Source organism: Myotis brandtii, unplaced genomic scaffold (assembly GCF_000412655.1).
Source record: "Myotis brandtii unplaced genomic scaffold, ASM41265v1 scaffold904, whole genome shotgun sequence".
In the NCBI taxonomy this organism is placed as follows: Eukaryota; Metazoa; Chordata; class Mammalia; order Chiroptera; family Vespertilionidae; genus Myotis; species Myotis brandtii.
Genome location: NW_005371715.1, coordinates 430,006 through 444,995, shown reverse-complemented (window position 1 = coordinate 444,995; position 14,990 = coordinate 430,006). Strand labels below are relative to the sequence as shown.

At 35.9% G+C, this 14,990-nt stretch overlaps 1 protein-coding gene across 1 annotated transcript in view; it reads right to left on the bottom strand.

Moving 5' to 3' along the window:
* Positions 1-14,990, bottom strand: part of EYS (eyes shut homolog (Drosophila)) — an 815,396-nt gene that overhangs the window by 437,040 nt on the left and 363,366 nt on the right.

The window sequence follows — 14,990 nt, the reverse complement described above, 5'->3', positions numbered from 1 at the left end:
TGATAAAGTAAATCTTAAACCTAGTTATTTCATGATTGTAATGTACTAAGTTCCATTTTTGCTGTCTATACTAAATGTAGAACCAGTGAGAACAAGAGCTTGATCATATCCATGGGGCTATATTCTGCCTTGTATCCTGCTATATAATATAGGAGAGAGGCATGAGGACTATATAAATAAACTAAAGTCAAATAAAGTGAAGTCAGGGAACTGCTATGGGTATGGCCAACACAGAACTCAGCTGACTGGAGATGCCAGTAGACCACAAGGAGCCTCCAGGACAAAGAAACTTCCTGCAAAGACTGATTATAACTACTTATCCATTCTGTATCATTGAAAGAAAAACACAAGGCCGCAAGCTGTACCTTGTTAACATTAAAGATAAACCTAACATTGGGGCCTAGTTCTTTCTTCCCTATAGCCAGTGATTTTCCATAGCAATGAAAAGTAGATAAAAACCCAGCATATAGGACAGAAGGCGGGGCGGGGGGGGTCTCCTTTGCCTCACTTGTAAGGAGAGACCACTACTCTGTGGGGTAGTTCATTCTTTATTCCTCTGCTGTACTAATAAACCCCAAGTTCTGATGATTCGATGGCTGGCATCTGAATTCTTTCCTTCACAAGCCAAGAACCCACTCTGCACAGGGCATGACTTCCCACACCTGTGGGGTGGGGAGAATTCACTAAGGAGTCTAGTATCCTATCCGTGGGTCTGAGCACAGTGCCTTTTATTGTAGGTGCTCAATCCTTATTTGTTGACCAAATAAATGAAAAAGCAATTGAATAAATAAATGTCTAGTTGAGAATACTTGGTAACTGGAAGTTCAGAATAAAGGGCAACTAAGAGCTGTTTTCTTCCAGTTCTGCATTCCCAGCCTTACCCAGCTGTTGATGGTGTAGAACATCCCATCAAACACTTACCCTCTCTCTGTCAACCTCTTTCCCTCTAACTTGGTTGTAAGTACTGGAATTCCCCAAAACTTTATATTTATTTCTCTCAAGTCCACATTTTTCTTAAGAAAAATAGAAATATATGTCATCAAGAAGCATTCTTTTATGGTTTAGTCCAAATTACATCTTCATATAGTCTTTGAAGTAAGTAATATGCTGTTGGTACTAATCCATATTTTAAGTTGTTAAGGGGTTTTCTTTTAGAATTTTGATTATTTATGTTTAATTCCTTAAATGTCTGGACCATAGGATCTGCATAAGTCTGTATTTAAAGACATCTAGGCTTGGCCATTTTCATTTAGTAGGAAATTTTCAATGTCTACTCTAGATTGCCTGCAGTTTGACAGAATCAGAGACAACTACAAACACAGTTTTTATCATTCTTTTAAATCGTATTACTTGAATAAAAACATTTCAATTTCATTACTGTTAATTTTTAATGAGCTGAAGTTTCTTATCTTTCTAATAAAATACTGCCCTTGAAAATGCCTTTGTGTTCTTAACATAATCATGATAAAAAAATTTTTTATTTCCGTCTGAATATTTTAAGGTTATCTCCAGTCTTCAGATATACCTTGAACTTTTTTGTGTTGACTTTGTGGTTAATAGTTTCATTACTGGGCTGAAGATGTATTGTTGGTTAAGTGCTAAGTTTTTATAAATACTTAACTAAGCATTCAACCAACAGAATTTTGTACCCTTGAAAGGCTTCCTGTAATTAGACATAGGTTAACTATGTTCTTGGAAAGGCATCTTCACCATTTATAGTTTCCCTTTATAAATTGAAATATCTGTTATCACCATTTTACTCAACTGTGCACATTAATTCGAATTTTACCATAAAATAGGTTTCATCACAGTTCAAATTAAATCTATGCAAAAAATACCTTAATGCAATCTAAATCATGCAATTATTTTTAGTTATTAAATTTGTCCAGGAGCAATGGGGAGAATTGCTACTCTGGACTTATATTGGAGCCAAGAAGATAAGAATTCACTGAATAGGAAATTGTAAGACTATTCAGAGAGACTGAACAAGCCACGTTAGTGTCCTAGTATAAATATAAAGAAAAGGAGTAACGAAAGACATGTAACAAAGCATATTTCAAAAAGGTCAGCAATGGTGAAAGTAAGTGTGTAATTATATGCATGATTCAAATATCTCAAACACTAAAAATTGGTTCATAGAGCATAATAGTTTCTTACCATCGAAACTAGGAAGGCAGATACACTCTTTTATGATAATGTAGTTTTATCGTCAAAACCTAGACTTGGCCTCAATAGTCTAGATTTGCTCTCATTATTGTTACAAGAATAGAGTAATATGGGCTATCCTAAAAGTATAACTTATTTTGAAAATATTCTACGAAATATCAAACAATTCCATAAAACAAGTAAAAAAATTAGCACTTATAACATTAAGATAGCTAATTTCCTGGGGTGATTTTTCTCAGGATCTGTGTAAATCATAAAGGATATATCCCATGGTAACATTTTGGAGATATTTATATGACTCTGGTTGGCTCCTATTAATACCTGCCATAGAAATCCTCCCAAATTCATCTTGTTTGCATGTAGAGCACGGAGGACTCACGTACTGAACTGAACATGAACGCTCTCCTAATGCCTGCCCTTCAAAGAAAAATCATGGGATTTTCAGAAATAGCCTGTGGAACACCATACTGCAATCTTCACAGGGGAGTTGAACACACTGTCCTCAGTACACTTTCATGTCATATATATGAATGTATACAGGGATCCCCAGTCAGACACCCAATTTTAAATGATCCTAATGAGAACATTTCAAAAGCATGAAGGAGAACTGATCACAAAGGGGCACACATACTAGTGTCACATGAACCTCCATGACAAAGACAGAAAGAGCTGAGATTTATAAACTATCGATAGTGTAAGAGGCTTTATTTTCTACATATAGAGAAAGAAGAAACAGGTGGAAGGGCTGGCCCTAGTGATTGGGTAGCTGAGATAACATGAATGGATTCCAGAAAGCAAATCTAATTATACAGCTGTTATGTTTCAAGGAGAATGATTTAGAAAATGGAAAGTTTATTCCATATACCATAAAGTGGAATTGAAGTGCCAGTCAAATATACTTTGAGATACTAAAACAACCTGCAGATGTAAAACCCAAATATTAAATAATCAAGGAGAATTGGGGAAACAAAGTGAGTTCACTCAAACATCTCAATCCAATCTCAGACTGATTTCTGAGCAAACAACTTTCATTCCAATCCATATCTGTCAGACCACATTTGAAAAAGTTTGGTTCTGGAAGCCAAACCTAAATAATAAACGAGGAAGTGCATCAAGTCTAGAGGAGGAAAGAAGATGAAACATCCAGAAATATATCACATGAGGATGGGAACTGTTGATATCTGGCTTGAAAATATTTAACAAATTGAAAGGCTGGGATGTAGAAAACAATTATACTAAATCAGAAAGGCTGCAGTTAGAGATTTCAGTATAACAGTGTTATAACTCTTACAGCAGTTGAAAAATATAATTGGCTTCCTTATGAGGTAGTAAACTCCACATCAAATCTTTAAGCAGAGCCTGGATGGCAACCTGTTAAAGATCCCCTACAGAGCATTGTGAGGTAGGTGGACAGGGTAGCTATAAAATTGCTATGTACTCCAGCAATTCATGAATGCCATCTGCATTGTATTGCACTTGCAAGTGAATGAATTTGTATTATATTACACTTGTTGGTCTATGACCAGGGTAATAGATTAGTAATAGGTCTTCCAATCACATGCTTTTAAGAAGCTTTTAAACAATGGAATTATTCATTCTTACTTGAAAATATGTACTTGTAAGATCTGAGATATATGACAATTATCATTCTTAATTTTATGTAAAACAATCAAATTTAGGAGTTTTAGATTCTTGGGACCTCTTCATTTTTTTAAAAAAAATATGTTTTTATTGATTTTAGAGAGAGGAAGGTAGAGGGAAAGATAGAAACATCAATCAGCTGCCTCCTGCAAGCCCCATACTGGGGATTGAACCTGGGCACGTGCCCTGACTGGGAATCAAATCGTGACCTCCTGGTTCATGGGAAACACTCAACCAACTGAGCCACAAGAGCTAATCACGGCCCTGACTGAGAATCAAATCGTGACCTCCTGGTTCATGGGACAACACTCAACCAACTGAGCCACAGGAGCTAATCACAACCTCTTCATTTTTAATAAGAAACCTTTTTAAGTCTAACCCAGGAAAAACAATGAAATTGTTTGTTTACTGTAATTTAGAAACCAAAGAAGATACACCATTAAAATATTTCACTGCCTAAAAGTTCAAATAAATCTTGACAATTTGTATGCCAAAAGGTTATATCCCAATTGCACTTAAAAAATATATATATAATTTTAACAATGCCCTGTTTTAAACATTGTCAGATATTTAAGTATAGTTAAATTGGTCAAACCTTTTACCAAAAAAAATGTTTACTATTACAAAAACAAGTTTCTAACACTCTGTTGCCAATTTACCAAAACTTTATGAGTGCCTTTTAATTTTGCTTTTAACTTGTACTTAAAACTTCATATTTGTTTTTGCTAAAATAATACCTACAATATCACATACATCTGTTAGCTTTTGCTTTGAAAAAACACTAAATATAAAGTAACGTTAACAACTTGAGATGATTTTATGACAAAGGTTTTGCTCTGCAAGAAGAATATTTGTGATATACACACTGCTGATTCCTAAGGGGAAAAGATAGCATTTTAATACAGTCATGAAGCTTACATCAGCCTGAAGCCAAATCAAATATATACACACACATATATTCCCTTAACAGAAAATTTACAGTCAGAGTTGAGGAAAAAAGGCCATATGTGTAAACAGTACCAAATTTCTATTTACTATGGCTACTTCCCACATTGCACTGGAGTCCTCTCTCTGCCTGCAAGGGCCCGGTGCAAATGAAGGCTAGTTGCCTTAGAAAAGATAGCAGGGACATGCTCCCAGCAACATTTCCTGCAGTTTGGAAGTATCTGACTTCCAGACACAGGATACTATATTTACAAGCAGGACCAGAAGGGATGGGGAGTTGTTTATTTTTTTCAGTTGATAATTACTTCTTAAGAACAATAATGCTGAAGGGGAAGTCTTGTTCTTCACTAGATTCAAATGATGCTTGCGCACCATGGCTGCGAAGGGGCATGCATTCCCCTTCTATCTTTGTCCTTTTTGTCTGTCTTTCTCCTCTTTGGTCTTGCATTCTCTATGATCTAAGCATCTTGCTTCTCTATATCAAGATCTGAAGACTCACATATTTCGAACTATAGTTCATGTTTACAACTGCGCTAGAGAATTGAAGCTATTTGGGCATGGATTTAGTCACTTCATTGCCTCGATTTTTTATTTTGTTGGGGCTCTAGAAATGAGGGCATCATCCACTGGACACAGCAGTACGCAGAGGAAGAAAAGGTTTACATTTTTTTCTCCCAGTTGTGACATTTTTCTATCTCCTAGAAGTTATACAAAACACATTCTTCCTCGTGTGTAAACTGCAGTTAATTCTAAATGATGTACCCATTTGGTAGAAATATTGTCAAGTTTTTTCCTTAAGCGGTGACAAGTATACAGTAAATAATTAGGAAGGTCTATGTCATTATTGATATAAATAAATGTACTATCAAGTACAAGGTTGGCACCAGCATCTTCAGTTAGTAGGTATGCTGTGGGCAAAGACAATGCTTTGGTTTTATTGTGAACAGATCGTATGACTCAGGCAGGAAATGAGTGTGCTGGTCTAGATGGTCTTTAAGGTATTTTCCAGTTTAAAAACTCTAATATCCTTATGACTTCTGGAATGGGCTATATACCCAATGTTTACAATATTTATATACTTATATTACATATATATTTGTTATAAATTATCATATAATGATATATTACACATGTATATCATTTTGGTATCATAAATCTATAAATACCATCAATGTACATAAGACCATTTAAGTCAACCTTGTAGATATATATGACTTCATTCAAAACTGGAAATGAAAGAAACTCTAAATTACAGTCTTAAAGGAAAACTCTATGTAAGTTCATGCAGATAATTTTATTTGTACATAACACTGTGTACAACAGATCTATAGAAAGGCATTTCAACTAAAATAAAACCCTACAAACCATGACTATGATTAGCTAGTTATCATTGCATTATTCTGTAGAATACAGAAAACAAAGCCTGCAAATATTAACCACTACTTCTAAAGTTCTAATCAAATAACATGGCTAGAAAACGTTAATTTGTAAAATCATCTAACTCTAGGGGGCACTGCTGTACTGTGCATCCACTTTGGTTTATTGACGAAGGATGAAGCAAGATTTCATTAAAGAGTTCTGCAGGTTTCAGATACAGAAAAAGCACATAAACTATTTATAATCAATTTAAACTTTGAGAAAATTAGGTAACTGTGTAAAATATTTATACACAGTTTTTAGAAATGAATGTTTCTTTTGTTGGTAAGAATATCTGTCTTTCTGCAGCAACTAACTGTGGTTGCAGAGAGGAAGGTTTTCATTAACTTTTACAGTCAAGGTCTCATGAAGGACAATATCGTTACCGTTATGGAATTATTTAAAGCATTCTGCCTTAAAATTAAAAATATAAGCCAAAATGTCATGGTTGGTTCCAGGATACCGCAATTTTTTAATTGGTTCTTTCAAAGCTCTGTGTAATTATGTAAACTCTATGACTTGACTTAAGGCATCTTTTAAAAATAAAGAACCTTAAAAACAGTGGAAGTTCAAAATAATTCCAAAGGTAAGTAACCACATGTACATTACAGAACTGTGAGAAATGAGGACTGTTAAGATGAAAGCCAAATACAGAAGTCAAGATCAGCAGTCTCATAGATTTTAAGAGCATTCCAAAACAATACCTTGAGAAATGAATTATATAATACGAACTATCATATATGGAGTGTGAATACTTAATAAATATGTAAATTAAATCCCAAATCAGGATATGTAACTATTTATACTGAAGACTGACAGACTTTTTAAAACTTATATAGGCAAGCTCAACTGTCACTCATCATTAAAGCACTAAGAAAAGGTAATCTGACATTTTCAAACCAAATAGAGGTGACTTCCAGAGGTCAAAAATCTTTTAGGTTAAAATTGGAATTTTACTTAGACTAGGGTAACATCGGTCATATTCTAGTCTATACATAGATCATAAAAGCCATAATGCACCACTGTAGGAATAATTTAGATTTTTTCCCATTAATCATTGTGCACATATGGCATGATTTTCCATTGAGATCAATTACTCTAACAGCAATGTAGAAGAAGGTGAGATTCAGGGGGTCCAATATAGAAGACTGTTTGAAGGATTTTGCATAATAATCCTAAACTGAGCCACTTCCTTGAATATGGAACAAGAGGTAGATTTTTTTAGATTCAGTTGACTAGCTACAGGGGCAGGGTGCTGACAGAATGGATTGATTGTGATTGTATATGGTGGTACAGGTATTAACTAGAAGATGTTTCTATCCTGATGTCTGGCTTGCACATAAATAGTTACTTCTAAAAACCACTAATATGTAATATGAAATAAATGAACCCATCATTTACACTGTCCTCAATTTATTTCAATTAGCCAATAGATGGACAATTTGGAATTGTGCACAAATATACCCCAACTCTGAATGTAAAAAACTAATAATCACGCTTAGCTGTAAAGATTTGGGGACAGGGTTTAATAGAGATACTCAAGCAGTAATTCTGCAGTGAGCTCTTTTTCCTATGTCTGATGCTTCCAAATCAGAGGCAATCTTTTGTATATTTTCACAAAATCCAACAGTGGTAAAGTGAAGAAAAAGCCTCATAACTAGTGAAATACAATAAAATTATTTTATACTTAAAATAGGTATTAATTCCAATCTAAAAAAAATAACCTACAACCTATACTCAATCCCTAGACATGTTAGTGAATGTGTGTTTAGATAACTCTAGCGACCTGTCTTAAATATGACTTCCAGCGTCTAAACATTGAGGAGGATCAAGCCATCCCTTTTGTGTTCTGTTGAAATTTCTGACCCATGGCATAATTATTTTTTCACACATATAAATCTTGGGATGATTTGTTACTGAGCCATAGTGGAATACCACCTTAGGTCAGTCATTGTCATCTGATGGCTGGACTACTAAGAAAACATACTTTCAGTCCACTCCATTGCCATTCAAACCATCAGCAAATCTATGCTTTACAAAAACACCTCAAATTCAGTGATTTCTTAGCATCCTAATTGTTACCAAAACTGTTTCCCTAATTTCACCTCCCTCCTTTATAGTCTGTTTACCACACAGTAGCCAGAATCACATATATTTAACATGTACATCATATTTCTTAACTGCTCAAAACTCAATTTCTCAGTCACACTTAAATGGAAATTGAAAATCTTTAATATGGACTATATATTCCCCAGGATACTTTTTGATCTAATATTCTACTACATATTTTCTTGTCCACTTCTCCTCCAGGGACAGTTAGTACACTATACCAACTTCATTCTCACTTAAAGTTTTAGCTGGTTTCTTTGCCCAAAATATAATTCCCCAAATATATATATATATTTTCTGGCTAGATCCCTCATTTGATTTGTATGTTTTTCAAGCACTACCTTTTCAGAGATGCCTTTCTTACCCCATCCAACTAAACTAATTAGTTAGGCAAGGGAAGAAATAATATTATTTAATTTCTTATTTTGCCTTTTATATGGCACTTATCTCTAACAGTTAGGCCATATAATCATTCATTTATTAGTTTGTTGCTCATTTTCTCCACACAGAATATTAGCTCTGTGGTGGCGGGGATTTCATTTGGTTCCCATTCTATTCCCAGAGCCTAGAATACAACTTGTCATAGAGTGAGTGCTCTGAAATATTTATCAAATGAATGAACAGGTAAATGAATAAATGATGAATCTTCCTGGGGAGGGGATAACTGATGTCTGTCATTTCTAGTCTATTAGAAGGAGCTCTTAAGCTGGAATGAAATTCTATCTCCACCTTACAACATCTGTATGCTTTTGGATACGCTTCTAAATGCCTCTTATTTTAGTTTTGTCATCTGCAAGATGTGAAATAAAGTATTTAACACATTGCTGAGAATATAACACATTGCTGAGATTTGAACAAATAGGAGTGTCCTTTCCCAAAGTTAGATCCATAGCTCATAGATCTCAGTTAACCCTGGCCGCGTGCATCTCAGATGCCCTACCTGTACAACTGCCAAAGAGCTGGCCAAAGAGCATAAATTTTATCCTGGAGCCTATATGGAGTTCAGGAGTTTAAGCTTTAACTGCTGAAGGATTTTAACACATTTCCCTAACAAAGGGAGAAGTGATACAATTAATACAATGATGCCTGATTTTCTTTTTGTATCAATTACCTGCACTGGAAATGTTTCTCCCAGAGTCAACAGAGTATTGGTCTCAAGTACACATACTTTGCATCCGAAAAGCTATGCCGACAGAGATGTTCATGCAGCCATGCTTAAACGTGACAAAGGGAGTAATGTTAAAAATGGACCACCCTTAGGTGCCCTGCTTTTACACTGATATTGCAGAATCTTCCAAACAGACAAGTGTTATATGTGAATAAGATATATTTGAATTGGAAAGCAGGATCTTAAATCATCTTGTCCATCACTGTCCAGGTAGGTTTTCTTTAACAAGTTATATGATTTGTAATATGTAAATGTAAAAAAAGAAATATGTTTCACTAGTGTCACTTCTTTTAGGGAATAAGACTTAATATATGTTTTATTTGATATTTTTAATACTTTCATAGCTTCATAGGCCTAACTTTGATTAAATCTTTCAATCAGTTTGTCTTTAGGGAATTAATTCTTATTTTTGATATGTTTACAATATTAATTTTGTCTAATTTTCTGTACTTTATGTTATAGAAATACCATCTGGTACAATGACAGTAAAACAGAGCCTTTCTGGTATAAAATCTAAAAATGCTGGATGCCTGGTGAGGTATGAGTAGGTTATACATAAAAACAAAGCCCCAACCTTTGTTTCCATTTTTAAATAATCGAAATAACAAAGGTGAGTGCCAAAGCTCAATGGTTTGTTAGAAATTAAAACTGTGTACATGAAAAGTAACAATGAAAAGTCAGATATTTTCCACTCAATTTGTTGATTATTTAAATTATTGCCTTTATCCACTCTTTCAATGACAGCCAAAAAGGGACTATGTAACTGCTCTTCAATATCTGTCACAAAATAATCCATGTACCATTCATAAAGTGACAAGCATGTTTATGGGATATAATTTTATAGATTTTTATTTTCACAAATATACCGGTAAAGCTTTTGCAAAATATTAAAACTATGCTATATTACATGCTTGGAATTTTATCATCTAAAACTTTTAGCAATGATTGCTTAAATGTAAAAATAAATGTGAAATATACATATGCTATATGGAAAAATAATTGAATGCTGTACATTCTTACAAGTCAGTGTAATGAATAAAATTAATTCATATCTAAGTAGACTCATCATAACAGCTAGTAAGTGCATGTGTCTTGAGTAATTGCCTTGGATAGATACAGTCTTTGCAATGTTAGCAATAGAGCAATGTGGAGGCACTGTCATTCCTTGGATGTCATGACTCTGTAGCCACCTGTTATGCACATACATCTTCAAAATACCAACCTCTATCTTTAAAGTGGATATTGTGACATCATTTTATTTACTAGGAATGTTATATTTTGAGTGTCCCGTATCTAGAAAAATATGTCTCATGCTTAACAATATACTTAAAAGATTATCATATTATCATAGCTGGGCTTATTTTGGAGTTTCCATTGATGGTGCAAAGGAACCCCTTGAAAGGTTCATGCAGTCAGGAACTAACACGTCTAGGAAGCTCATCAATGAGTCACAAACATTTAGCAGGGGAACCAATACAAATCTGTGAGTAACTGAAAGAAGGAGTGTGCTGATGTGACCCCAAATGAGACAGATGGATTACAAAGTACTCCAGGTAAAACAAACACCTGTGAAGAATACTCTGCCACTGATATATGATATTCTGCTGCGAGGAGATATGTGAACAGATAGTTTGAGACCCTCAAAGAGCCATCTCTTTCAGTTGCTTCCCGGACTGACAACTGTAAAAAGAAGTAGATGGGCCCATCCAGTGTGGCTCAGTGGTTGAACGTTGACCTATAAGCCAGATCAGGGCACATGCCTAGGTTGCTGGCTCAATCCCCAGTGGGGGGCGTGCAAGAGGCAGCTGATCAATGATTCTCTCTCATCATTGATGTTTCTATCTCTCTTCCTCTCCCTTCCTCTCTGAAATCAATAAAAACATATGTTTTTAAAAAGTAGATGGTGCTCAGATCTTTGCATTTGATGCACTGCTCTTCTCACTCTGCAAACTTCCCTGATTGTCTTTACTCGATGTTTTTGTTTTATCTGCTATTTTTATATTTGATATTCTCAAAATTACATTTTGCATTTAAATCATTACCTTACACCACAGACCCCCTAATATAAACCTGCCTGCTGGACATGTGTTGCCAGAGGCTTAGTCCCACGAGTTCTAACTCCACATGTCCAAAATAGAAATTTTTATTGCTATTTACACTAGACATTCATAAGCACCACTTAAGGTCCTCACAGCCTCACCTGTTTCTAGAGGGTTACTCCTTCCAGCCCTCGCTGCAAATTCTCCTCTCTTAGAGAGGCAGTCATTTATATGGCCTCTGGGATAGTACAGTGAGACAGAACCATCAGTCAGTTTATTGCCATCCAGATAACACATTCCCATATAAGATCTACTTCACTCTTTCTTGTGTTCCCTGGGATTGTATTCTGTAATGAAGTAGTAGCACACGAGGAACCCAGCCTGAGAAACCATCAAAATGTGCTTCTCCTTTGGTGACATCTGCTGATGTTATCCACTTCTACCCTGGTACTTCAGCAAAAATCCTATAAGTCATTCTTGTCTTTCCTTCCTAATCTACTTGAGAATCAGTAGCTAAATCCAGCCATCGTTTCTCCTAAATAACAGATGCATCCACTCCTCTCTATTTCTGTCCATGCTGACTTGTTTTAGGCACTCACTTTTTCTTGGATTATTGAAATAGCCTCTTTTCTGGTCTCCCTAATTCTAGTCTCATATCTTCACTTTTAGGCTCCAATTTACATAGAGTAATCCAGCTGATCCATCTATTTTAACATGCCCCTGATTCACAGCAGCTCCGACCTCTTTAACTCACCAAACCTTCATTATCTGGTCTGAACTTACATTTTGAGGCTTATCACTCAAACTTCCTGTCTGACATTTATGCTCTAATACTAAACATGCCATTTTAAAAATCTGTATTTCTTTTTAAAAAAATATATTTTGTATGATTTCAAAGAGAGGGAGAGGGAGATATAGAAACATAAATGATGAGAATCATTGGTTGGCTTTCTCCTGCATGCCCTCTACTGGGGATCGAGCCTACAACCTGGGCATGTGCCCTGACGGGGAATTGAATCCTGACCTCCTGGCTCATAACTCTATGCTCAACCACTGAGCTACACTGGTGGGGCTAAAAAATCTGTATTTCTTTATCTGGTTTACTTTTCCCTATTCTTCTTGTAAATTCCCACTTTAGAACCAAGTTCTGGCATTCTTTCCTCAATAAACCATGCCCATCCTTTCTCAAGCTGAGATAGATGACTTTCTTCTGTACAACATAATATTCCTTATGTATTTATATCCATTAGAATAATGTTTTTGTTTTTCTTTAGTGTCATTGCACCCAACACACTTGTAGGATGCAATATTTACCCACCAATTTCTCACTACGGTAGAAATTCTCAATGCATAGAAAGCCTCTACCTTCACCCCAAACTTGAAAGTTGTCTCAGATTCTGAAGGAGGGAGACCAGGCACTGTTTCTGATTCTGATATGTCTGGCGTCTGCTAGATTTGGGAATTTTCCCTCTCCCACCTTCACCTTCATCCCCTGAAAATGCAGTAGATTATGCTTCATGAGGGCAAACTGGGCCTGTTTTGTATGCCTTTATATCTCAATACCTGGAAGAGAACTCAACTATCAGGTAGGAGGCCAATACATATTTAATGAATGAATGGATGAGTATTACAGGGATAAATCTTAGGCACATCTAAGGTCAGATCCACTTGAGGCCAAATAGTATTCTTAGAAACTTGACTTTTGAATTATATAGTCTCATAGTAAGCACATAGGATTCTCTGAGGTTATGTTACAGATACCTGGTACCTAGACAACCACATTGCCAGAGTCTGTAGAAAAGTTGAGAGGGGCCAGATCATGGTAATCAGTGAGTTTGTTAAAGGATCTGAAGGGACTGTCTACTGTTCCAAGCAGTATCTGTTGCAGTTGAATACCATCTCTGAAATTAAAGGCCAGGACAGCTGTCTCTCTGACTAGGACTGAGCCCAGTATAGGTGACTGTGTGCTACTAAGTCACTCCCTGTACCTATTCCAAGTGACTTTCTCTGTGTCTGTGGATATCTTAGCATCAATCACAGTCACTCTTATGGCAACAAAGGAGTATTTATATCATTGCAATTGCCATTTTTAGAATAACTGTCTGTCAGTGTGTTCTTTCTGCAATGTGCTGTGAGTTCCTTAATGACAGGAACTCTTCTTTATTTATCTCAATATACACAGCATAGCAAAAGTTAAAAATATTGTAATACGGAGAAATAAGTATAGAGGAGTGGTGAGACAGAAGCTAGAAGACTATAATGCAACCAGCTAAGTAAGAATGTTTGAGGATAAACAGAAACATCCTGATACTTTAGATAGGTTAAAAATTTAGCAGTCTATAGTATTTTGTATAATCCACATTGCTATAAGAATAAACCACCAAATTTCAGTGGCCTAGTCCGGCCAGTGTTCCTCAGTGGTTGAGTGTTGACCTATGAACCAGGAGGTCACAGTTCTATTTACAGTTAGGGCACATACCCGGGATGCAGGCTTGATCCCCAGTAGGGGATGTGCAGGAGGCAGCTGATTAATGATTCCCTCTCATCATTAATGTTTCTATCTCTCTCTCCCTTCCTCTCTAAAATCAATTAAAATATATATTTGAAACATTTCAGTGGCCTGACAGAATCATTCATTTTTGCTCACTTAATTAGCAGTCTAGTGGGATTGAGAGGACAGGCTTTCTCCATGTAATGATTTAGGATCTGAGGCAGGGGTCCTCAAACTACGGCCCGCGGGCCACATGTAAATACAAATATTGTATTTGTTCCCGTTTTGTTTTGTTTTTTTTTACTTCAAAATAAGATATGTGCAGTGTGCATAGGAATTTGTTCATAGTTTTTTTTTAAACTATAGTCCGGCCCTCCAACTGTCTGAGGGACAGTGAACTGGCCCCCTGTTTAAAAAGTTTGAGGACCCCTGAATTCTGAGGTGTCTTCTAACCTGTGATTCTACCAGTGGCTAGGTTCTTACAGTTCTCTACATCCAGCCAGAGGTGAGGGAAAAAAGAACAAGAAAAAGAGAGAATGACATACTTCATTCCTCTTCATGTTCCATTTGTGAGAACTATATTGACAACCTTTTCCTGTAAAGAACTGGATAGTAAATGTTGTAAGCTTGTTGGGTCATGCGTCTCTGTGACAACTACTCAACTCTGTGGTTATAGGCTGCAAGGGGCCATAGATAATATGTAAGTGATTGGGTGAGGCTGTGTGCCAGTACTAGTTTATTTATGGGCACTGAAATTTGAATTTCATTTAATTTATGTGTCATAAAATATTATTCTTAAAAAAATTGTTTCCAACTATTTAAAATGTAAGACCTTCTTTGCTCCTGGGCCTGGTAAGGAGTGGTGGCTGAAATTAGCCTGTGGCTATCTTTGTTGACCTTTGACCTAGAGGCAAGGTAGCAGGAAAAGGTTGTCACTGTGTTGGCTGCTGCCTTTAGTAAAAGCTCATTACTCTGACAGCTAGCTATGTCTCCCATAGACTGCTCCTCTACCCAC